Raw genomic sequence first — 25,543 nt, 5'->3', positions numbered from 1 at the left:
AGCTGCAGCGTTAGGGACCTTGCTCAGAGGGTCCTATACATCTTGTCAGTGCCTCCCATTTATGGTGTTTTCAGCCACAATCCTGGACAATGAGTCCAGGGACAGTCAGCTGAATGGGACTGAGAGCTTGGCTGTGTGATTCAGGTTTGAGCCCTAATTATTTTATCAACTATTGTGTCACTCAGCTAAATTACTTAACCATTCATAACTATAAGCCCTGGTTATTGCGTCTGTAAAATCAGAGGGTAAGGCTGTTTGATGTTGTCCATGGTGGATAATCATCAAAAATATCCTGAGCACTTTTCTGTCCCTGTGTTAAACAGAGAGGAATAAAAGTGCTGAATCATTAGCAGTTGAAAGTCTAGTAGAAGAGTCTCAAAAAATCCATATACTCGGAGAGATGTGCATATGTAACAGGACATGAGAACTTGGAGTGTCCTGTGCTTACCAAAGCCTCTTGATCTTTCTCCCGGACCCCTGCAAGAATTCCTTCATTGATCTCCTTGACGCTAATCACTTTCCACTCAAAGATCTTTTACAATTTTATCTTAGTTATCATTTCAACTCTTCAATTTTGTTTTTCAACCTACAATCCATGCAAACTGAACTTCCTGCTCAGCTGAAATATAGCAAGTTGAGATGCAATTTGCTCATGTAGTCTCCTCGGCCTGCTAGGCCCATTCCCTCTCTTCTCCTCCTCTTCTCCCATCTCTATATCCTCCAACTCTCCTTGGTCTTCGGGTACCAGTGCAGATGCCATCCTTTCCAATAATCTTGCCCAAATGCTTCTACGCGGATGTAACACGTTTCCTCTGTGAACTAGAATGATGCTTGCTCTCTCCTTAGTGAATAACAGCTGTGTTTTCTGAGCCCCCAGCTTCAACCTGAACCCCATGCCTCTCGTTTTGCATCCTTGTTGACTATTCCTAAAAGGCTCTGTGTCTGGGTCATGGGAACCAACTCCTTAACAATGACGAAAATTCTTTACTGAACTGTGTTGAAATCGGGAAGAAAACCCTCATGTTATCCTCAAGTCAACTATGCATTAAGTAGCCTCTGTGGGCTGGGGATTGTATTAGGCCTTGTCTGAGTCAGTTTGGGCTGCTATAACAAATTATCATAGGCTGGGGGGCTCAAATAACAAATATTTATCCCTCATAGCTCTGCAGGCTGAGAAGTCCAAGATCAAGCTACTCTTAGAATTGGCGTCTGGTGAGAGCCTGTTTCCTGATTTGCAGAGAGCTGTTTCCCTGTGGTATCCCCATGTGGCCAAAAAAAATCATCTCTCATATTTCTTCTTAGAAGGGCATTAGTGCCTCATTCATGAGGGCCTCAAAGGCCCCACCGCACAATACCATCATTGGTGGTTGGGATTTTGACATAGGAACTTAAAGGACACAAATATTCAGTTCATCACAGGCCTGGGTCACGTTAAACAAGACAGATTAGGTGCTGCCCTCATAAAGCTGACAGCCGAGTGGGAACCAAGCCAGTGAGCAAGGGACTGTCATCCCCTCTGCCTCTCTTTTCCCCACACTCCTACCTTTGTACCATTTGAATGGCTACCTGGTTTCAGGACAGTCTACCTGGCTCTGGCCCTGCTTTCCCTTGGCACTCAGTTCTAACTGCTGCCTGTTGGATTCATACTTAGTCAGAAGTCCTTATTGGTCAGGAGGTAGCCCATTCTCCGATCTCCTTCCAGTCCCTGGAGTCTACCTGGGCTGCATTCCTGTCTTCTAGCTTCTTCTGACTCACAGTAAGGCCCTGGGTTCTCCATTGAAATGGATCAGACTTTGGTCTTCAGGGACTGCCACCTGCACAGTCATCATTTGCATGCACATCTTCTACCAAAATTCTGAATTTCCTGACATTAGGGACCACCTGTCAAGACCCTCACACAGAAGAGCAGCAGAGGAAATATTTGTGCCTGAGAAGATTCAAGACTCCTGGAGGCAGGAATGCCTCAAGGGAATAACTAATTCTTGTTTATTGAGGCAGAAAAGGGTTTCAGAGTATTCTAGAATAGACCAGCACTGCCTATGGGTTGCAAGTGCAAAGTGGAGGGTGGCATTTGATTTTAGCTCCTTTTCCAGAGTTGTGGTCTCAAAGAATCTCAAAGCATGAAGCTGGGTGGAAAAATACATATCATCTGCTTGAACCTGCTAATTTCACAAATGAGGAAAATGAGACCCTGTGAAGTGAAATCATCTGTCCAAGCTAACCAGATGTGGAGAGAGAGAAGGTTCCACTGCAGCTTCTGGCTCCATGTGAGGTGATCCGGGTCCCTTTTGCTTGGCCTTGACTTCCCTAGTACTCGTTTTCTAATTAAGCCTCATTATGTGCCTTTTAAATGAATGCTCGTTTTTTAAAATCTTTTTAATTTTCTTGGGGAGAGAAAAAGAGAACGACAAAAAAAGCTGATCTAATTTAGAAAACAAGAAAATAATCCTGAATCCTTGATGCCCAGGTTTCCAGAAAACCCATAAAAGCTTTTTCCCCCCTCTTCTTTTTTGTTTAAATTTTGATTCAGCAAGAGGAAATACATGAACCTAGACAAAGAGAGGCCTTACATCTCATCTTTTCAAATGCTTTCTCCTTTTTTTCTCTGTCTCTTTCTGTCAAGAGATGTAACTTTTAATAGACCATCAATGTATGTAATGAGCAAATACAATAACAACAGTGAATTACCCTTTTTATAGGTCCATAGATGTGTTCCTGGTGGAATTTAATTTATAGATGGTCATGCCTGAAAGATTCTGGATGCGTGATAGAAAACAACATAAAAAAGCAACACACACACATGCACGTGCGTGCACACAAACACGCATACACACACACACACACATATGAATCCTCAAAATAAAAACTTGATCTGTACCCGGTAAGTAGACACCCCATAAATAGCCTAAGTAAAAAAGACATAATGGGCTGGCAATGGTATGGCTCACGTCTGTAATCCCAGCACTTTGGGAGGCCGAGGCAGATGGATCACTTGAGGTCAGGAGTTCGAGACCAGCCTGGGCAACATGGTGAAACTCCATCTCTACTAAAAATACAAAAATTAGGCTGGGTGCAGTGGCTCACACCTGTAATCCCCGCACTTTGGGAGGCCGAGGCAGGCAGATCACAAGGTCAGGAGATTGAGACCATCCTGGCCAACATGGTGAAACCCCATCTCTACTAAAAATAAAAAAAATTAGCTGGGTGTGGTGGCACGTGCCTGTAATCCCAGCTACTAGGGAAGCTGAGGCATGAGAATTTCTTGAACTCAGGAGGCGGAGGTTGCAGTGAGCCAAGACTGCACTACAGCACTCCAGCCTGGTGACAGAGCAAGGGTCCATCTCAAAAACAAACAAACAAACAAACAAACACAAAAATTAGCTGGGCATCATGTCGGGTGCCTGTAATCCCAGCAATTCAGGAGGCTGAGGCATGATAATCACCTGAACCTGGGAGGTGGAGGTTGCAGTGGGCTGAAATCGTGCCACTGCACTCCAGGCTGGGCAACAGAGGGAGAATAAGTCTCAAAAAAAAAAAAAAAAAAAGTAACGGACCTTCTTCTGCAGTCTGCAGGAAAGCTGGGAGGGGCCTCCCATGAGTGCCAGAGGGGCTTCCAGAGAAGGAGCCCCCTAGGAAAATAGCCTTTCCTCTATCTCCTTGTGCCACACTTTATGATTGCAGCAGGTCCAAAAAAAAAAAAAAAAAAAAAAAAAAAAAAGAAGGGGTGGCTCCTGCCTTCTGTCCTGTGAGAATCGCCAGTACTCTCTCCCCTTCCTTCCCTCCACTTCTCACTTCCTCCAGTCCATTCACTGTGTTGTGGCCAGGATCCTCATTCTAAAATCTGGCATTGCTGCTGCCTGTAGTCACAGTCCATCTTTGGAACATGGCTCACTGGCCCTCCATGGTCTGGTCCCTGCCCCTCCACTCTCTCCCTACAGCCCGCATTCTGCCCCAAAGAGCAGCCATCATGAACAATTGGCCAAATCTCTCTCTGGAAACAGTAAACGCTGCATGTCACAGCCACTATTCCCACAATGTCTACAATGAAAAGGTGCATAGGTGAACATTGGATGCAAGCTTTCTTGTTCCAGACCCATCTCATTTGATCCTCTCAGTAACCGAGCGGCTAGAGAGCTGAAGAAACCTACTTACATCTCTCAGTGAAAAAAAAAATGACATTTATTTTATATCCATATTCCCAGCTCTTAGGATGGGGCCCTGCCCACAGGAAGAGCTCAGTACAGATTGGTGTGAAGTGACAGAACTGAGCTTTAGTACAAGGTCTGCCCAACATCATGGTCCATCCAAACTTGAGTTTGAAATCATTCCCCAAAAGGCAATGGACACATTGGCCTGTGAAAGATCCTATGTCCACAGTGTCTTGCTGAGAGTGTGTCAGCCACTTTTCTCAATTATTCCTGTTGACATTTCAGGTTAAGCCATATTTCTACTTTATCGATGGGGAGGAAAAGCCCAGGGAGGCCAAGTATATTGTCTGCAGCTGCACAGCAGTAAACGCCTGAATGGCATTCAGTATCAGGCCCGTCTGACCCAAAGACTGTTACTCTCTATTGCGTCATGCTGGGTTTCATGGAAATGGAGAGTGGTTGGAATCCTAGATTTACCCCAGGGCTTATCTACTGCCGTTGGTACACAGTTGCTTTCCCACGCTGATGAGCTCTGGGGTGTGGCAGATCTATCTTATCATGCTATCTGGAAACACGGGTTTTCAAAGCACTTATCAAAAGATAGTTAAACCCAGGAAGCCAGGGTGGGAGTCAATCATCACAATACAGCTCATCTGTGTTCCCCAGGGACTGTTTAATAGCAGCATTTGGCACCGAGGGTGTTTAGGTTTTGCTATATGTTGAGAATATTGTAAGAATTAAATGAGATAACGTATGCAAAATGCTTACAACTATACTTGGAATAGAACAAGTCCTCAATAAGTATTTAGGCTAGAAATTTTTACTAAAATGAATTCAACAACACATTTATTTTTTTCTTAGTGTTCAGTGTGGGCCCAGAATTACTCTCACTGCTCGAGATATATCAGTGAACAAAATAAAGAAGATGCCTAACTCCTCTGGAACAAAGCAGAAAAGGATCTCTGTCCATGGAACAGAGAAGGACAACAATAACAGTAAACAGAATGAATCAGGAATGGGTATAGCATGTTAGCAGGTGATAAGGTGCTCTGGAAGGACCGTAGAGCAGGTGGGAAAATCAGAATGCTGGGAGGGGTGGGCAGGTGGGTATGAATACTCCTTGGGGTGGTCAAGGTGAGCCTTACTGGAAAGATGAGAACAGGGAAAAGGCACTGGGCACATCAGCTGTGGGGTATCTGCATGAAAAGTTCAAAGGCAGGAGTGTGGCTAAGTAGTTGAATCAAGGTAATGAGGTCCACGTGGCTGAACTGGAATGCCTACTGGGATGAATGGGGAAGACAGTCCAAGAACCTTTTGGGAGAATCAGGGCAGATGTGGCAAGAGGTCATTGAGAGGCAGTAGACTTAGGCCATGGCTATGAAGCCACATCAGGGTCTCGGACAGAGGAACACAAAGATAACAATTATGACTCAATAGGATCTCTCTGTCTTCTGGCTGGAGAATAGCTATGTCATTGAGGGATAAAGTGGAAGCAGAGAGACCCTTTGGGAAGCTACTGCCACAACCCCAGCAGGAGATGGAACAGGATGGGAGCAGGGGAGGTGTTACCCTCTTTGTAATAGCTGAGACTTCACACACAGAATTAATCTCTCCAGAATGTCTGCTCCCTTGGAAACCATTAAAAAAGCAAGTCTTCCAACTTTGCATGTTTTCCCTTGTTCCATCCTGCATAGTTCATCTGACTCTGCGGCTTTGTCTTTGACAACCTGCAGGACAGGTTCTGTCTCACCTGGAGCATGTGCTTAGGATTCCAGAGAAAGCAGGGAGCCAGGTGCTGACCAAGGACCCTGAATGCCCAGGCCGCCCTCAGTGGCAACCACCATACCAACTGGAGATTGAGAGAGCAACCTCGGACTCATAGTGTGCCTGCCCTCTCCAGGCTGAAATTTCTCCAGCTGTAATATAGGAATTTAGATTATTTGGGCTCTGAGAGTCTTCTGGCTCAAACTCCAATAAATGTAGTGATTAAATTCTCCTCCCCTGGCAGATGTCTGGGTGAGATGTCTGCATGGAGCCTGCTGGTAGGAAATTTCTGTGGGATGTTAGACATCTTGTGTGTATGGTAACTAGCACGTTGATGAGTGGCTCAAATAATGGTAAACACTGTCATTACAGAGATGCCAGGTGACCTGGATATGGTAGATTTATCCACATAGAGCTCTGGTTCCCTTAAGGAAGAGCTGAATTTTCTTCTTTGGTTCTATAGATATCTATGATGCCCTTGTTTCTCCAGGAATTCTCCTTGTAGACTTAGGCTTTTCCAGAAGGTTAAATATCATGGACATTAAGAGTGTGGGATTTGGAATTGGCTAACTGGCCGTATCTGTTTATTAGCCTGGGAATTCCCATTTCTTGCTAGTCAAAGTGTGGTCCCCAGACCAGCAGCATCTCCCAAAGGCTGGTTAGGCAGGCAGAATCCCAGGCACCATCCCAGACCACTGAACTGTAATCTGCATTGTAATAAGAGGCCACGGGATCTGTGTGCACATTCAAGTTAGAGAAAGTTGATGTGATCCCTCTGGGATTTATTTCTCTTATCTGCAATACAGTTGATGAGAACACGTCACAGAATTGTTGTAAGGATCAAAAAATCAATACATATAGAGCCTTGTTGTGATTGTTTCCTATGGGTACCCACTCTCCTAGTCACAGAGGTCATCTGGTCGCTATCAGTTCTGGGTGCGCTAATAACAGAGATTAGAAGAGCAAAGAAGGGGCTGGGTGTGGTGGCTCACACCTGGAATCCCAGCACTTTGGGAAGTCTAAGGACGGAAGATCACTTGAGGCCAGGTGTTTGAGACCAGCCTGGTCAATATGGTGAAACCCCATCTCTACTAAAAACACAAAAATTAGTCACACATGGTGGTGCATACTTGTAATCCCAGCTACTCAGGTGACTGAGGCTGGAGAATTGCTTGAACCTAGAAGGTGGAGGTCGGCAGTGACCCAAGTTTGTGTCACTTTACTCCAGCCTGGGCAACAGGGTGAGATGCTTTCTTAAGAAACAAGAAAGAGGCTGGGTGCGGTGGCTCCTGCCTATAATTCCAACACTTTGGGAGGCCAAGACAGGCAGATCACCTGAGGCCAGGAGTTCAAAACAAGCCGGGCCAACATGGCAAAACCTCTCTACTAAAAAATACAAAAATTAGCCAGGCTAACTGCATGGTGTCATGTGCCTGTAATCCCAGCTCCTTGGGATTGGAAGGATGAAGGAGAATCACTTGAAGGAGGGAGGAAGGAGGAAGGAGAATCGCTTGAGGGAGGGAGGAAGGAAGAAGGAGGAAGGAGAATTGCTTGAACCTGGGAGGTGGAGGTTGCAGGGAGCAGAGGTTGTGCCACTGCACTCGAGCCTGGGCAACGGAGTGAGACTCTGTCTCAAAAAGCAAAATGAAACAAAACCAAACAAAACCAAACAATGAGAAAGAAAAAAATGAAAAAGAAGAGCAAAGAAGGACCAGTAGAGTTCTCCATGCACCTGCTCCAGGTATAAACCCCAGGAATTTTGAGGGGCAGACGAGGGTGCGAGCTCATAGTTTCTGAGCAGGTGTGCTGTCTTGTCACAGTCTCGGTTACTTTACCCATCTTTACAGTGGTGCTATGATGAAGGTACAATAACCTTGATGTGCAAATAATGAAATGACTCTCTAAGGTCAAATATTTTTCCAAGGTCAACTAGTCAATGGTAGTGTTCTGATAAAGCCTGAAACATTTTCATAGAAAATCAGTAATAAAGGAGGCATTCAATGTCAGACCTGCATGGAGAGGAAGAAGAAGAGCAGACGGAATATTGAGTTATCAGTGGTGTGCTGAAGCTGGCCCAGCAGAGCTGATTTCTGCATTAAAGTTTCAGGAATTTTGCACACCAGTTGTTAAACAGTCATTATTAAAAATTAAATTATATAAAATTATAACTGACAAAATTAGACTAAAAGCAAATACAATGAATATACAAAATGCATCACTTTCTAATTACTTTATTACATTTCGCTCTTACCTATAGTCTTGATATTATGTACATCTATTTTATCTGAATGGTGAAAATATGCTACTGTTTATCTCTTCACCACTCTCACTTTAGTGAAGTCATATTTGCTGCTGGACATTGGCCACTGTGGGAGTAATTACACCACAGAAATTGGCACATGCTACAAATCAGGGTTTAGTTTATTGCTTTGTTGACACATTAGACTTAAGAAGATAATGGAGGAAACATTAATAAAGCAGATTTAACTTAAAAGTGTGCTGTGTCAATATCTACAACATTGTGAATAGCACAAAGAGGATATATTCTTCCAATATTATCTGATTCAACAAAGTTGCCCACATCTCTGAAGAGCAAGTAAAGTTCTCCTATTTCTTTGTTGTTCCACTTTTATTTAACTCATTAATACAAAGGAAAATAGCAACCAATATTGATGTCAGAACTATACTCATTTGTCAATTACAACCATGGATTTGCTAAAGATATGAGAGTTCAGTAAAAATCGATGAAATAATTCTATGAGAAGCAACTGACTATATGGAATTTATAATGAAGAATACTGTATATTTCATTATTATTTATAAATTATGTACTATATAACTTTTATACTGGTAACACTTATAACAAAGTTGTGTATATATATATATATGTGTGTATATATACTTTTTTTCTAGAGAGTTGTTCAACATTTATTAAAATTTACCAGAACACCACTGGCTAACCCACCTTAAAGCATTGCCATTTATCATGTCCTGTGGTAGAACAAACTCAGGTTGGGGGTCAGAAATAGCACATGGCACTCCTAGGATGAAACCTTGGGCTTCTGGCCTAACAGTGATTTTACTGCTCTGATCCACATGCTTCTTATCTTTAAAGTGGAAACAGTAATAGTGTCTTAGGTGTGAGAGTGAGTGCACAATATAAGTTAATGCTACTATCCTTTCAAGAACAGCAACACAAAAGAAACAAAAATCCCATAGAACTTCTCCCCTCCCTCTCTTTCCTCCCCTCCCCATCCCAATGCATACATATATAAATTAAGGAACCTCCTTATCCCTTGCCTAATATGCTAATACTTTCAGTATTTGTTTAGCTGTTCTCCAAGTTCAACTCCCCATCATCTATTGTTCATAGCTGGAGATATAAAACTGGAGACGATCCAAGTTCAATCTTCCTTTTCTCTTCTCCCCCTAAAAGAATCTTTGTTAACAGGATTGATGTGTGCAAAAGGGGAGAAAAAATCCAAAATCCCCTTACAAACTACCATGTGATATGTGATCGTAAGGTATGGATTTCTCACCAGTGGGACTAGAAGCTGCTCATTGGAAACTTCTACTTCCATCATTTTCTGTACTAGGCACTTGGTAGGTTTGTAAAACTCTCTGGTAAATTAAATTGCAATGAAATAATAGTTAATCTTTGCTCAGAACATTAAAAATAAAGGCTTTAGCAAGTGATCCATGAGCCAAGACAGACTTTTGAAGCTTATGGTTTGATTTTCAGTATCTCTACTGTTATTTTGTTTTACTTGTACTGTATAGCCAGAAAGGACTGAAAAAGAGGGAACAAAGAGTTTGTTACTTCTTTGGCGGGCTCATTTTGTGGTTTCAACTCTGTGCTTTTCTGCTATGAGTGTAATCAGGAGAGAAAAAACAGCTTTGTTTGCTTCTGTTTTTGATTTTCATCCTGGGCCATAGGGAGAGCTGTGGAGGTGTGTTCCTTACATCTGAATCACTAGTGTTTTAGTTGGGGAGCAAAGAGGAAATGAGCTTCTATAAGAGAATCAAGATTCTGGAGATGATTTCTTAAAAAGTTGAACATAGCTATACCATATGACCCAGTAATACTTCTCTTAGGTATCTACCCAAGAGAAATAAAAATGTATGTTCACACAAAGACTTATACACGAACCTTCTTAGTAGTATTATCCATAAGAGCCCCAGATGGAAAACAATCCAAATGCCCATAAATTGGTGAGTTAGATAGACAAAATGTATAATCATGCAATGGAATATTATTTAGCAATAAAAATGGATAAACTGTTATACACGCTACATCAACTAACCTCAAAAATATTATAAGTGAAAGAAGCCAGACACAAGACACCACCTATTGAATAATTCCATTTGTGTGAAATAATCCAGAAAAGGAAAATCTGAAGAGAAAAAAGTAGATTAGTAATTGCCTGGGGAAGTGAGTGGGGGTGGGGGACTGGGATCAACACTAAACAGGCATAAGAAATCTTATAAGGTTGATGGAAATCTTCCAGAACTGATTTATAGTGATAGTTACACAAGTTGGTGAATTTACTAAAAAATCGTTGAATAGTATACTTTAAAATGGGTGAATTATATGACATGTAAAATATGCCGTTTTAGTTTATTCTTGCACTACTATAAAGAAACACCTGAGACTGGGTAATTTATAAAGAAAAGAGGTTTAATTGGCTCACAGTTCTGCAGGCTGTACAGGAAGCACAGCTGCTTCTGCTTCTGGGGAGGCCTCGGGAGACTTACAATCATGGCAGAAAGTGAAGCAGAAGCAGGCACATCTTACATGGCAGAAGCAGGAGCAGGAAAGAAAGGGGGAAGGTACTGTATGCTTTCAAACAACCATATCTCACAGTAACTCACTCACTCCCTATTATGAGAACAGCACCAAGGGGATGGTGCTGACTCATTCATGAGGACTCTGGCCCCTGGATCCGATCACCTCCCACCAGGCTCCACTTCCAACACTGGGCATTACAATTGGACCTGAGATTTGGGTGAAGACACAGATCCAAACCATATTGTATACCTAAGTAAATTTATATCTAAAAGAAGGTTCAGGAGAAAAGTACATGTTGTCAGCATTCTTTTAGCCTTGATCAGTCATCAATGAGTATCTCAGGCTCTGTCTTTGACCACAGAAAATCTGTGAATAGCTCTGTGTTCTACACTTCCAGTTGCTCAGCTCCGCCAAAACTCGGTAACACATTAGTCCTTCTGGAGCTATACCTGCAGTAGGTGAACAGTCATGGACCAAGTGCTGTAATTCAAGCTAACAGTGCCTATCACTGGAGCCCTTTCACACTAAATTAGAGCTAAGCATTGTAATCACCTGCTAGGAAAATAAACTCGCTCTGGTTTCAGGAGCTTTGTGTTTTTAAACCGGTCAGACTCCTTGAACTGCTGCCAGCAAACCATGAATAGACATCAATGGGAGACAGATGGAGCCTTTGGGACTGTGTTTTGGTAATAATGATGTGGTTAACCCTGTTCGAAATAAAATGAAATGTTATGAGTTACCATCCCTCTCAAAGCACCTTGGCTACTCTCTGTGGCAATGACTTCACTAATTGAGTGTTGGAATTAGCTTCATTTCTGCAGGAAACATAGGTGTGTTTGTGTGTGCAGGAGGGGTTGGGGTGGAAAAAGAAAAAAAAAAGGAAAATAAATAAAAGGGAAAGGAAAAGGGACATTTAGCAAATGAATGGGTTGGAATAGATCTCTCTGATCTACAAAATACGGAATTAAACAAACAGCAACAAATAGAAAGGCGGTCCGCATGATGTGCTGTGTGATCCACACAGACTCTCAAGTAGTCTTTTCAGCATCGTGTGGAGCTGGCATTCCTATTTCTATTTTACAGATGGAGAAACTGAGGCTAAGGAGGGTAAAAACCCTACCCCAGTCACCAAGAGGTAAGTGGCTGCTGCCGGCCAGACTCTTCTGCCTGACTCAAAGCCCAGGGCGTTTTCCCACAATACTCTACCTTAATATTCACTAGTGGGTTTCAATGGTACAGAAAGAGGGAGCCTCATTCACCAGCCCCTGTTTTCTTTTCACACAAGAATGTGAGAAATCTGTAGCCTGGACAGTCCCTTCCTTTCTCTGCTCTTCACGGCCAAGTGAGAAATTCTGTGCATTAAGAAAAAGGGAGAGAACCGAGCATGGTCTCCTCTTAGACACATCCTCCTCCCTTTCCTCAGAGCCTAAGCACTCACAACTCGTCATTGTGAAAATGAAGGATTTGAATCTGGAAACGGGAAGCTGTACACTCCAGTCACACGATCTGTAGTAGCCGTAACTAACTTCGTTCCTGAGATGCGCTATTTTACTAGGAGACTGTTGCTTCATTTGGAACCCAATGCTTTGTCCTTTTCAGCGAGGTTTTGTCACCTAGAGTATCCATGTCAACATCAATGCCAGAAACCCACTTATCCTAAAGTCACCTCACTCAGGCACTGACTTAACTGTCAAACAATTGTCACCGATTTTATCTGAGCCACTCAGTTTGTTAGGGCTCCCTCTAACCAAGCTTTCCCATCCCCTTGCATTTTTCTCTAAAGGTGCCATTAATTCCTCCCAGAGCACGCAGCATCTCATATCCAGAAGGTTTCTCATGCCTAGGCTGCAGGGCTCCCCCACACTTCTAGAGTCAGTTTGCTCTTACTCTGCTCTCAAAACTGACACCCAGTTCTACCTTCTTTAGCGTGTGGTGCCTGCCTGCACCTGTTCCATGGCTCCTAATTCTCCTGGTGCTCTGTGCTTATTTCTCTTATAATATTGACAGTACAGTGCTGTAACTGCTGGCTTGCTTTCCTGCCATTTTACAGTTGAAGAACCTGAGGCTAAGGAGGGTAAAAACCCTACCTGAGGCCGGGCACGGTGGCTCATGCCTGTAATCCCAGCACTTTGGGAGGCTGAGGCGGGCGGATCACGAGGTCAGGAGATCGAGACCATCCTGGCTAACACGGTGAAACCCCGTCTCTACTAAAAATACAAAAAAAAAAAAAAAAAAAAAAAAAAAAAAAAGCCGGGCGTGGTATGGGGCACCTGTAGTCCCAGCTGCTCGGGAGGCTGAGGCAGGAGAATGGCGGGAACCCGAGAGGCAGAGCTTGCAGTGAGCCGAGATTGCACCACTGCACTCCAGCCTGGGCGGCAGAGCGAGACTCCAACTCAAAAACAAAACAACAAAAAACCAAAAAACCCTACCTCAGTACCTCAGTCAGCAAGGGGTAAGTGGCTGCTGCAGGCCAGACTCTTCCGTTTGGCTCTAAGCCCAGGCCGTTTCCCACAGTATGTCCTTGAAACGCGATACAAGCGTCTTCCTGGAGAGGGCAGAACGGTAACAGGACACCTCGGACAGGGGGATTCTTGAGGGCCGGGATTGTATTTTATCTGTTTTCTAATTGCAGCCCCAAGCAGAGTCGCTGGAAGATAGTTGACAAGTACTAACTGTTTGTGGAATAAGGAATAAATGAAGAAGTCTATCATTCAATCTAAGAAAACTAAGTGTCATTGGAGGCCTTTCCATTTTGGGGTCCAGTGAGTGTCCTTTGAGTCAAGAGCAGAATCTTCAGTAGACTTGGGGCCAGAAATGTGACATATGTCTGAATCCATTCAGATCCAGTTAAGATCCACAAATGCTAGTCCCTGGAATCTGTAGCCCTTGAATTAATTCTGTCCTTAGATTTGCTAAGCCAATGTCAGATTTATCGTTATTATTTATTATTCTGTCCCTCCAGGAGGACATTAGGAACACACTGTGAAGAAAGGGATGATGCATGTGCTGTAAAATGCAGGACAATTCACTTTCCAGGTGGGGTCTGGGGCCTGTGGCTTCTCTGTGAACTTTCTTTGTGTGCTGTGAAAAATTTTCCAGCTGCAGCCTATTGTCCTGTGATTAGACTCTGGGGCTCCACAGGTAAAAGATGAACAATTCTAAGGGTAATTGAACACTCTACAAATTTTCACAGTGGATCAGCACTGCGCCATTTAGCCCAGGTATTTCTGTGATTGCGATGCTGAGGAAGTGTACACCGTTAAATGGTTCTCAAATCACTCTTTCATCTGAGCAAAATAGGACTTGTTATTTGCAGTCTAGGTCATAAAAGCAAGTGGTTTGGGAACAATGGCTGCTTAGAGACTAAGAAAAAAGTTTTTGTTTGGAAATTTGAGTTCTTAAAATTCAGGCATCAAAGATTTCAAGGAGTAGAAAATATTTAAAAGTCTTTGCCCTCTGTACCCCTTTATTTGGTAAATACCATATGGATTGTTGGGGGCATAGTCAGCCTGGAACCCGGGGTTATAATGGTATTATTCCTATTATATTGATGGGGAAATTGAGGCTTGTGGTCATATAGTTTTAAAGGAAGGATGCTGGGAGGCAAACTTGGGTCACCTGATTTCAAGCCTTACGTTTTCTCCAGACAAGTGTGCCACTTTGTTTATTCTTGGGTTCATTTAAAAATGTAAAAGAAATGTCATTTTCCTTCGAGAGCTTACAATTCATGAGGGGATGTGGCAGGCTACAACAACTCATGGCTAACTGCAATACAGGCATGAGGGCCCTGACCAAGGAAAGAAGGTCTTTGCCCAACCTTGGTTGAAACAGTATAGGACAGAAAGGGGGCACCCACACCATCTGGAGGTTTTCACCCGTTCTTTGTCAAGAAAGAACATAATTTTTGTATTAAAACTTGTCATGGTTTGGTTGAAGGAACAGCAGTACAAATGCATACAAAATGTATACTATGAAATTCGCCCATTTTGAGTATATAACAATGATTTTTATTATGAAAATGTCTCAGTCAGCTTGGGCTGCTATAACCGAATAGCATGGACTGGGTGGTTTGAATAATAAACATTTATTTCTCACAGTTCTGGTGGCTGGAAGTCCAAGATCAGGGTGCCAGCATTGTCAAGTTCTTGATGAGGGCTCCCTTCCTGGCTTACAAACACTGCTTCCTTACTGTGTCCTCACTTGGTGGAGAGAGGGAGCTCTGGTCCCTTCATCCCTTACAAGGGCATTGATTTCTTCATAGAGGTTTCATTCCCACAACCTTATCCCCATGACCGCATTTATGTCCCGAAGGCCCCACCCCTAAATACTATTGCATTGGGGATTAACTAGGGCTTCGATATGTCAGTTTGGGAGAAACACTAATATTCAGTCCATAGCAGTAAATTATACCTCAATAAAGCTGTTATATATTAATTAAAAATCTGCATTACCTACAGTTCTCATTCCAGAAAATGAGTCTCTCATTACTTAGTTAAGTCATTGATCAGCTTCATGAACTCCTGACTTAACAAATCCCTCTCTAGGTTTTTCGAGATGGATACCTGGGTTGGAGAGGATTCATGGACCATTCACTCCAAGATTTAGAGTATGTAAAATCAGAGAAGCAGCCGTCTTATAGGATGCTCTTTTAATAAAGTCTCATACATTTCTCTTTCAACAAATTTTTGTTGAGCATCTCCTCAGTGCCTCTGGGTAATATAATACGGTGGCCAGAGTAAGAGTTCTGGAATCTGACTGTGTCTGGGTTCAAATTTCAGCCCCTAACCTTGCAATTATGTAGCCTCTAAAGCTTAGGGAATGCCAGTACATGTTTCTAAGTTTCCAATTCCTCATCAATAAATCAGGTGAAGGGCCAACTTCTACTTCATTGGATAATTGAGAGGATTAAATAAGATGGTGCTTGACATAATATTTAAATGAATGAGATATACAAACAATATCTAAAGTAAGTTTTACATATTAAGTGTTAACCATACAGGTGATAAAATACTTAAAAGTTTGTGTCCTGACCTGTAGGAATTCCTCATTTAGAAGGGAAATAGGCAAATAAGCAATTTCAGTTCAGTGTGAAAAGTGCTCAGATAATGAAAAATACAGTCGCTACAGAAGGAGAAGCCAACGCTAGAAAACCTTCCATGGAACTCCGAGTCAGGACAGTGATGTCTTCTCTTAAAGGGTAAGAAATGTGCATGATTGAAGGAAGATAACAAGTGTAGACAAGTGAAGAAAGGAAGAAAACACGTTAAATGTTACATGTAGCAAGGTACGTGCTTAATGTAAAACGTTGAGATGTGTCTAAAACATACATTCCTGTGAAATGATGGTGTCCCAGGGATTGCAACAACCTAGAATTTTCTGAAAAGAACACTTTTTAGTTTCCCCATCTTTAGATGCAAAAGCAAATAGCCTGAGTGGTTTAGGTTTACACAATCTAAACAATCCAGAGCGTGTCAGCTGGAGGAATGCAGATGCTGGAACAGGTAAGCACTAGTGTGCTTTGCTGAACCCTCACCTCAAACCATGTTAAACAGTAGATATTCCATAAAGATAAGCAAGATAACCTCAAGCCATATTAAACAGTAGATACTCCACAAAGATTAGTGTCCAGTAGTTTTTTTTTTTTTTTTTTTTTTTTTGAGATGGACTCTAGCTCGCTCTGTCGCCCAGGCTGGGCTGCAGTGGTGTGATCTCAGCTCACTGCAAGCTCCGCCTCCCGGGTTCACGCCATTCTCCTGCCTCAGCCTCCCGAGTAGCTGTGACTACAGGCGCCTGCCACCATGCCCGGCTAATTTTTTGTATTTTTAATAGAGACGGGGTTTCACCGTGTTAGCCAGGATGATCTCGATCTCCTGACCTCGTGATCCACCCGCCTTGGCCTCCCAAAGTGCTGGGATTACAGGCGTGAGCCACTGCACCTGGCCAGTTTTTTTTTTTTTTTTTTAACTTATTTGATAGCAAATACAACAGGCATACTTCCTGCAGGACTTCTCAGGATCTTTAATACGCCAACAAGCATCATGAAACTCAAGAGAGTTTGAGCTGCTTCCCATAGTATTTGGTTATGAAACAACTCATTTTATTCTTTTGCAGAATCTTGATGACTAGCATTTGGAGGAACACACCTTGGGAAATGGTGATTCTGTCCAAACTTTTTGTGTTATGACTGTGAGAAATAGACTTACAGAGGGAGATGACCGGCCCAACATCTCTACACTTATGGGTGGAAACTCAGGTTGGACTTAACGTTTTCTCAATTCCTGTAAGACAAGAGTCTGGGATGTCTTTCTTGGTAGTTTTCAAGGACAAATTATGTAGTTTTACTGGGCAGTAGAATAATAACCATCACGGTATTGTGAATGTGAACCCATCTTTCATGCCCAAAGCTGCAGGCACGCCAAGATCACAGTAGCATTAGCTCAGAGATGCCTTTGATAGGAAGATCTCTTGCCCATGGTGCTATAAAGCCACGCAGGATTTTAACAGACCAATCCACCAGGCCCTAGGGATGGCTGGCAAGATTTGAGCATTGCTGTGATAGGGAAGCATTAACCGATGTAATTGAAGCAGAGCTGTCCTCCACTCTGCCGAGGGACGTGTTCGGTGTACAAAGGGAGAGAAAGGGGGCAAACATGACAGGCTGATACCACAGGGAGGTTATTTCAACAATTTGTGTTTGCTTTTCTCGCTGCCTCTGCCCCGAGCTTGGCCCTTCTGGGCTACTCCCTTTCCAGTGGACTGGTCCCCTTAGACCCAGTGACATCATCAATAGACTTTGGAAATGAAGAGTGCCAGATGGTTATTGTACTACAGGCATGTGCGGGTGCATGTGCTTGTGTGTGAGAGGGAGAGAGAGAGAGACAGAGAGACACGGTGAGAGAGACAGACAGACAGAGTCAGAAAGACAGAGAGACACAGAGATAGAGAGAGGCAGAGGCAGAGACAGAGACTAAAACACAGAGAAAGAGAGACAGGGTCAGAAAGACAGAGAGACAGAGTGACGGAGACAAGACAGGCAGAGATAGACGGGGAAAAGCAGAGAGACAGAGACAGCAGGAAATAAAGAGAGACAGAGAGAGACAGAGACGGAAAGACAGAGACAGAGCAACAGAGAGAGACACCGAGAGACAGAGAGACAGAGACAGAGGCAGAGATAGACAGGGAGAGACAGAGAGTCAGAAAGCAGAAACCAGGTCCGTTACCAATCAAACTCCTACTGACACATCTGAGGCCAACGTAGCTCAAGGCTAAGGGTTCTCATACAGGGAAGGAATTCTCTAGACTACAGAAGGAAGCCAATGTATTATGACCTTCTCTGTACTGGGCACATTCATTTCAACTGTTTTTTAAATTGAACCTTCACAGAAGCATTTGTGTGTGGAAATGATTCCCACCTTTCAGCGGTAGAGGCTGAATCTTGGGGGACATCCTTCACTTGTGCACTTTGACTGGTTGGGGGTGGTGCTGACTTCAAACCCAGGTCTCCCTGGCTGGGGCTCATGCCTTGTCTGCTGTACAGTGTCTGCCTGCCCAGTACAGCTCTGCCTCAGTCCCCGCAGAGCTGAGGAAGTGGTTTCAGAACCCTGCATCCCATTGCTACATCTGTGAAGTGAGGTTTGCTCTGAGGGCAATGATCTGACCAGTTTTTATCTCCAGGTTGCCTAGATTTTAGACAGACAGTTGCTGTCTCCCTTTTCTGTTTCTCATTCATGCTCTCCTTCTCTTGCTTCTTTTTATTTTGTTGACCCACATCAACCCATCTGCCTTTCCTCTGATTCTCTCGAATGTCATCTATTCACACCAAATTCTTTCTTTCCTGTAAGACAACTGGAGAAAGTCATCTTCTCCCTGCTCACTTTCCCCTTTCCTTTCTTTTTTGAAATTTAGTTTTTAAGTTTATATTTATAGAATATTTTTATTACAAAATTAACATTTGGAGAAAATTGAGAAAAGGATAAGAAAAAAACAGAAAAATAAAAATCGTATAATACAAACGTTGATCTGTTCTGGTTTATGGCACACATGTATGTAAATAATAATTTTTGGTAAAAATATATGCATTATGGTATGTGAATATGAGATGTGCCTCCATGAAATCATATTTCATGACTGCATTACAGTTTATAATGTCACTGTCATAACGTGTTTTAACAATTTCCCCAATTCACAGTTGCGGACGTGTGGTTTCACGTCTGATGTGGAGCGTGATGCCACGTGCTTTACACTTTACTCCTGGTTCTGCCTCTCACTACCCTTGTGTTCTTTGAGCAGGCTGCTCAGCCTCTCCCTGCCTCGGCTTCTTCACCTGTAAAACAGGGGGAGATTTTGTGCCACATTTCATCCATAGACTAGCTCTAGAATCTGGTTGTCATGATAGGGCCAGGCTCTGTAAACTTCACCCAAGCACTTTACTACATCAGCCAGAGGTCAAAGGGGTGTCCAGGGCAGCTTCCCCTTTAAGTCTTTCCAAAAGACTTAAACTTTCCTTTTTCTTTGAAGCTGTTGGCAGGAAACTTGATATCCACAGAGAATGGGTTCCTTTTACTTGATGAAAACTGTTAGTTTTACAGACACCTCCCTAAGGGCCAGGACTAGCCACAGGACTGTGGAGCTGGAAGGTGTCCCAGTCCCAGGTGTTGGAACACAATTGCCAGCTTTATGCAGAATAGGAAGCATATCCCACACACCTCAAAGCCTGGCCCTGCACCAAGACCTCAGAACCTGAACAAAATGAGAATTGGCCCTCCCAAACTTGCACTTTTCTCCCTCTGTTCTGGCTTTTGGAGGAAATAATACCTTCAAAAAGTCATTAGCCACATAAGCTTCTGCATGGTTACTTATTTAATATCATCAGCTTTGGCTTCTACTTAATAACATCGAGTACTACGTTGGGTCTGATTCATTGATCCAAACAACATTGTCACTTGGAACCATGATTGGAGCTGTAGTGGATACTGTCAGGGCCAGGGAGAGAGAGACAGAGAGCGATGGACACAGAGAGGGACAGAGGGACAAGGTCAGAGAGGCAGAGACTCTGTCTCCTCCTGCTGCTGCTGCAGGGTGATTGCTAACTACTCCTGTTTTCATCCTTTTTGGGAGGATTGCCTTTGACTGACAGAAGGCACAGGGCTTGGTGATGTTTGAGAGGTTGAATTCCCCACTCCCACAGGCATCCTGGGCTACGGACTGCCTGAGCCCCTCACCTCTGGGTTGCACAGAGTCTGATATAGCTCAGCTCCAGAACTCACTGAGAAATCAGGTTTAGGTCAGCCTTCCCCATAATGCTTCCTCCCCCTTCTGTCTCTTTCTCTCCCCCACAGGGTTCTGCTGCAAGCACTACCCCCATAATCCACTTGCACCAGAATCCAGGTCTCAGATTTTGCTGCTAGAGAGACTGACGTGGACACGAGGGTCAGCAGAACGTGAGACCGCCACCTCTCACTTGGATAACAGCCTTTTAACTGGCACCCCATGTAACCCTCTTGGCCTCCTCCAATCCGTTTCCAGAAAGCAGCCTATGGAAGCTTTTCAAAATGTGTATCTGTTTGTATTACTCTCATGCCTAAAAACTTGTAACAGCTTCTTGCTCTTGGGACAGTGGCCCCATGGACCTAGATGGTCTGGTCTTGAATAATCTTTGAAGGCTTATCTCGATGTTTCTCCCTCACACAAGCTCCCTCACTGGCCTTTCATTTCCTTAAAAGGGCCATTCTCCCTTCATATTCAAGGTCTCTCTCCATGTGGTTCTCTAAGTTGAGGCTTGTTTGTTTTTTTTCACTCTTTGCTAATTGTCCTTCAGATTTCAACTCAAGGCTACATTCAAAACTCAGATGAAATCAACTCATAGTAGTTTGCAAATATTCATTTATGAGATTAGTTACTTTTTTGGTCTGTATTGATGTTAACTTTGTCAAAGGCAGAGTCTGTTTCTCCTTTGCCCTCCAGGCTATGACAGCACCTAGAATGTGGCCCAGCACATTGAGAATAGAGCAGAAGATGAAAGTTGGACGGGCTGAGGGGCCTTGGAGGCAGAGATGGGCTCAACTTCTCATTCCCTGGGACGAACTGTGCACAGTGGCCTCTGCTCCTCCTTCTTCAGTAAAGACTGCGATGCCTGTGTTGGGGCTCAGAAACTGATACCCCAAAATATGATGCTTTGTACATGCCAAACTGAAACAGGAGCTTTAAGCTCTTTCAGGCCTCCCCACATCTTACCGTCTCTCTCAAAGCATAGGATTTTCTGAAGTTCTCTGTTTGCCTCAAGTCCAGACCTACCAACGAAGAAAACAATCACCTCCTGCCCTTTCTCTGAGTTTTCATGAACTGAACCCATATTGCAGGAAGGAAGGCTAAGATCTGTCAACACACCTGGACAGACTTCTGTCACAAACCATCGTCTGCTGTACAGACCCAACAGAGCTTGTCCCAGATGATTGCCTGTTCTTTAAGCCTATTAAATTCTCCCCAGTAACCATTTACTGTCCCTCAACAGAAGTCCTCTTCTTTCCCCTCCCATGACCTGTATGACCAGCTCCCATGCCCCCATTCTTTCTGTAACCTCAAGATGGTTTATAAGCTTCTGTGCCCCATGTAGGGGTTGGGTCTCCATTCTGAGGGCTTCCGTGTCACCTCAAACTATGGTCAGATAAATTTGCATGTGTTTTCTCCAATTTATCTGCCTCTCATGAGTTGATTTATCAGTGAAACTTCAGAGGATGAAGGAGAAATTTTTCCTTTACACCTATGCCTGCCACCCTCACAGGCTGTGTGAAGGTCCTTCTTCAACAAGTAGTGGCTATTCTTGGCACTGACCTGGTCTGAGCTTCCAGGAAGAGAGGGAGGGCAGGCTCCCTTTCCCAGACGTGCTGGCAGCCTGAGAGTCAAGGCCATGGGGTGTTCACAGATGAGACACCCTGATATTTACATGTCTTAGGGATCGGAAGTGGGCACAGCTGGGGCAGAGCGAGGAGGTGCTAACACCCACCAGGCATCTGTGAGGGGACGCCCACATCAAGAAAACCTCAGCACAGGGTTGAGTGTTTCCGCAAACCTTGGGGAGACTGCACATTTACTCATGAAGAGACCATTGGCCTGAACCCAGGCCAATGTCTCTCAAGCCCAACTAGTTTTCAAGACAACGTCTTGCAAACTGTAGAGTTCAGGGGGAAGGCAGTGTGAAGTTCGGGGGGAAAGCAGTGTGAAAGTGAGCATATCAGTAGCTACCCACCGTGCTAGCTAATCACTGGGAAATTCTTTTATAAACAGCCACAGTCTCTCTCAAGGTTTCCAAAATTAGAACCTCTGCAAATTTATTTTTTCAAGGCTTCAAAAATATCCTATACATCTTCGAAAATGAAAATTTCTTCTCTCTCCTCAGTCCTCACCCAGAGCTTCTGATGCTGCCAGGCAATCCCAAGTCATGCCTGGTGTTTGGGGATCACGGTAGTGCAAAACTTCTGAGGGCCTGGGGAGCAAGGAATACCTGCAAGACTAAGAATAATAAAGGGATAAAACAGAGAATAGCCCCACTAGGCTCCTCTTGGCCAGAAAATTGGATTATTGTCTGCAAAGATTCCTCAGTCTTGTGGACGCTGATGAAATATTGTAGATTGGAATTGAATCTGGCTTGTTGTCTGTTTGTTTGTTCCTGAGCCTGCTAATTTCTTTGAACATCATGCCTACATGATGATTGGCAAGTTACTATGACACACATTTGTACCCACTGGACTCTGTGACCATTCTGTAAGATAAGCTCTCATCACCCTCCTCATGGAAGAAAATGGAGATTCCTCAAGCTCAAAGGACTGGCCCAGGCTCTCACAGGCACAGCCAGGATTCCAACTTGTGCCTGATGAGCCAGAAGCTCAGAGTCGTTTCCACTCTTTCTGCTCAGTCTACACCGAGTTCTGGGCTATGTGTTGTGGATTCAGAAATTATGGAGCCACTATCTCTCCAAATAGGCTGTGAATTCTAGGAGGGAAAGAGCTGAGAAAATTAATTGTAGCACTATAGATGGGGAGGGAAGGCTTATATACCTCCAAGTCTACCTCTTTCCCATTTCCTATCTACACCATCTGAGCATCCTTCTTTCTCATTCATTCATTCATTCACCTATTTTTAGTCCGTCTTTTCATTTATTCATCAATTTGTACGTCTCTTTAGCAATTATGACAATAAGCCATTACTTATGGGGTGCCTCCCACAGCCTGGTCACTGTGCTAGGCACCACTGCCCTATAGGTGTTGTGATGCCTATCTGCTTACAGCAGGTAAGCAGGATTGAGGGTGTTTCTCTCATTACATCAAGCCACTAATCTCCAGGCATATTTGCTGAATGAATAAATGGATGGAGAAATAAGGAAGGGCTGTACTGATATTATTTACAGATTGTATGAAGGAGAAACACAAAGAGAAACGATTCCCTGACTTTTTGCCACAGATCAATGGTACCAAACGCCAGTGCTGCTTTATGGAATCAGCATTTTTGGATCCACTCTCATAGCTTAAAGAAAGCTTCTCTTTCGGCCTTCTGTGTGTCTCTTCCTCCTCCCGAGGTCTAGCAGTCTTTGGGTAAATATGGTGAGGTCAGCCCCGAAGAGCTCTACAGGTTCCAAGCAGAGTCTGAGTGACTGCTACCCAGAGCATATTGGTTGAAAAGCACGTTCATGTGTCTAAGCATGTGTCCTCTCTCATAAAGGCTGAGTACTCCAGCTGCTTTATGTGGGAAGTCATTTAATGATGTTCTGTTCTAGGATGGGTGGCACTCGGTAAGTAGAAGGCTGGAAACCAGAGACAGGTGGGAGAGGGAATATTGCCTTTACCCCAGATGCTCAGATCAAGAAAGAAAGAAATGAAATGACAGGGGAGGAAATATCACAATTACAGGCAGCTGTAAGTTTTTCAGATCTTTGCGTTGTGTGAAAATAAGATGGGGACCCTTGGTGGATAGGCAATTGATTGATCAGTCAATCTAGACATGTATATGCAATGGTCAGGAACTAGGGTTAAAGCAAATAATTTTAAATATTACAGAATAATTTCAGTAATCTTCGATTCCATGTCTAATATTAATTCACTCTAGCCTCATTACGAAGTAACTGAGATATAGAGGAGAGAAAGGGAAATGAACAAGTGAAAGGGGAAATGTTTCAATTTTGGTGCCTACCAACTAGAAAATGTTCTTTTTAGTCTCAAAGCAACTCTGTGACATAGGAGTTAGCTTTAATTTTTAGTGAAGCTCACACAGGCAAAAGGATTTTCTCAATTGTCCTTCAGATGTCACACAGCTATTAGACAACCGGGTAAGGATTCAAATGTGTCTTTTTCTGAGGTCTGTCTTTTTATTTAAACACCTACCCTTGTTTCTGAAATAGAAGGCTCAAGGCGCACGTTACCTGATTTACAGATTGAGTTGCAGCATAACATGGTGGCTGAAGGCATGAATAGCCTTTGTCTAGGGTGTTCACCTGCTATCTCTAATTGGATGCCTGACAAGCACGTAAAAATTAAAATATCCAAAACGTTAGTCTTAACATTCAAAACTCCATCTTCCCAGACTTCCTTGATTCAGTGAATGGCAACTTCTTTCCCCCAGTTGTACAGTATGAGTGTCCAGGCCTCGTCCTTGACCGTCTCATGCCTCCGGACCAGTTCATAACCAATCCTGGAGATTTTCCCTCCAAACTGTCTTGAGTCTTTCCACCTCTCTCCAGCTGACCTCTGCCGTGTCCGCCATCATCTTTTACTATCCCCAAGCCCACAAAATGTGAAGACGATGTCATTAGCGCTTAGCAGGAATTCAACAGGAATACATCAGAAGAAGGGGAGGGCTTCTAATTCTGCCCAGGCAACATGCATAGTGTCCCACATGTATCAGACTATACAACTTTCATTTAGCATCTACAACCTTTGTGTGACTATCTGTGGAATATTTGTTTCCTGTGCGACGTTGCGATGCCACAGGGCAGGGTCGCCTTTTTTTGTGCATCACTGTACCTCTAGGTCCAGCCGAGTGCCTGACATTCACTTTTGCTCATCTCTTGCTAAATGCCATTGGTGCACATTGCCCCCCTTTTTAAACACAACAGACTTACTCTTTGTCTTCAAGAATGTTCTTACTATTGAAAAGATCCTGCCACACACTCATGTTACCTTTGTCATTTTTATTCAGTTTTCACAGAAAAATTCTCAATTTTCATTTGCACAACTTTCAATGCTTTCACTACTTTTGCGTTCATCATGTATTAGGAACTAAATCCTATTTAAAAATACCTCAAACGTAGGCCCAAATAAGCAGGTGAGGCTGCGAACTAACTCATAACAGAAGCATTTTATTTTATTTTGAGACAGAGTCTCACTCTGTCAACCAGACTGGAGTTCAGCGGTATGATCTTGGCTCACTGCAACCTCTGCCTCCTGGGTTCAAGTGATTCTCCTGTCTCAACACCCTGAGTATCTGGGATTACAGGCATGTGCTACCACAGTTGGCTAATTTTTGTATTTTTAGTGGAGATGGGATTTTGCCAGGTTGGTCAGGCTGGTCTCGAACTATTGACCTCAGGTGATCTGCGCGCCTTGGCCTCCCAAAGTGCTGGGATTATAGGCATGAGCCACTACACCCGGCCTGGAAGAATTTTAAATCTGGAAATTCCTTTCCCTTATAGAATCAAAGCTAAACATTTTTAAGTTTAGAGAATGTGCATTCTCTCAAGTCGAGAGCATTATTATTTGTGCATGTGTTTCCATCTTCATCAGTTTTGTTGCGACTGATGGGCTGCAGCTTTCCCAGAGTATCTGATGCAAGGACACATTTATTGAGCACCTAC

At 43.5% G+C, this 25,543-nt stretch overlaps 1 protein-coding gene and 1 long non-coding RNA gene across 6 annotated transcripts in view; one reads left to right on the top strand and one right to left on the bottom strand.

The window, feature by feature from the left end:
- LOC105487952 (cytokine dependent hematopoietic cell linker) overlaps window positions 1-25,543 on the bottom strand; it is a 246,312-nt gene that overhangs the window by 119,372 nt on the left and 101,397 nt on the right. The gene's annotated exons all lie outside the window — the stretch shown is intronic.
- On the top strand, window positions 15,837-20,774 carry LOC139362454 (uncharacterized). Of its 2 annotated transcripts, none has more exons than XR_011621534.1 (3): window positions 15,837-15,985; window positions 16,813-16,954; window positions 20,665-20,774. It is a non-coding gene; the product is annotated as an uncharacterized lncRNA (long non-coding RNA). The 2 variants fall into 2 exon arrangements; XR_011621535.1 differs by lacking the exon at window positions 20,665-20,774 and adding an exon at window positions 20,040-20,150.

Source organism: Macaca nemestrina, chromosome 3 (genome assembly GCF_043159975.1).
Source record: "Macaca nemestrina isolate mMacNem1 chromosome 3, mMacNem.hap1, whole genome shotgun sequence".
In the NCBI taxonomy this organism is placed as follows: domain Eukaryota; kingdom Metazoa; phylum Chordata; class Mammalia; order Primates; family Cercopithecidae; genus Macaca; species Macaca nemestrina.
Note: the sequence above shows the minus strand (reverse complement) of the source record. Positions and strands in the feature narration are given on the sequence as shown.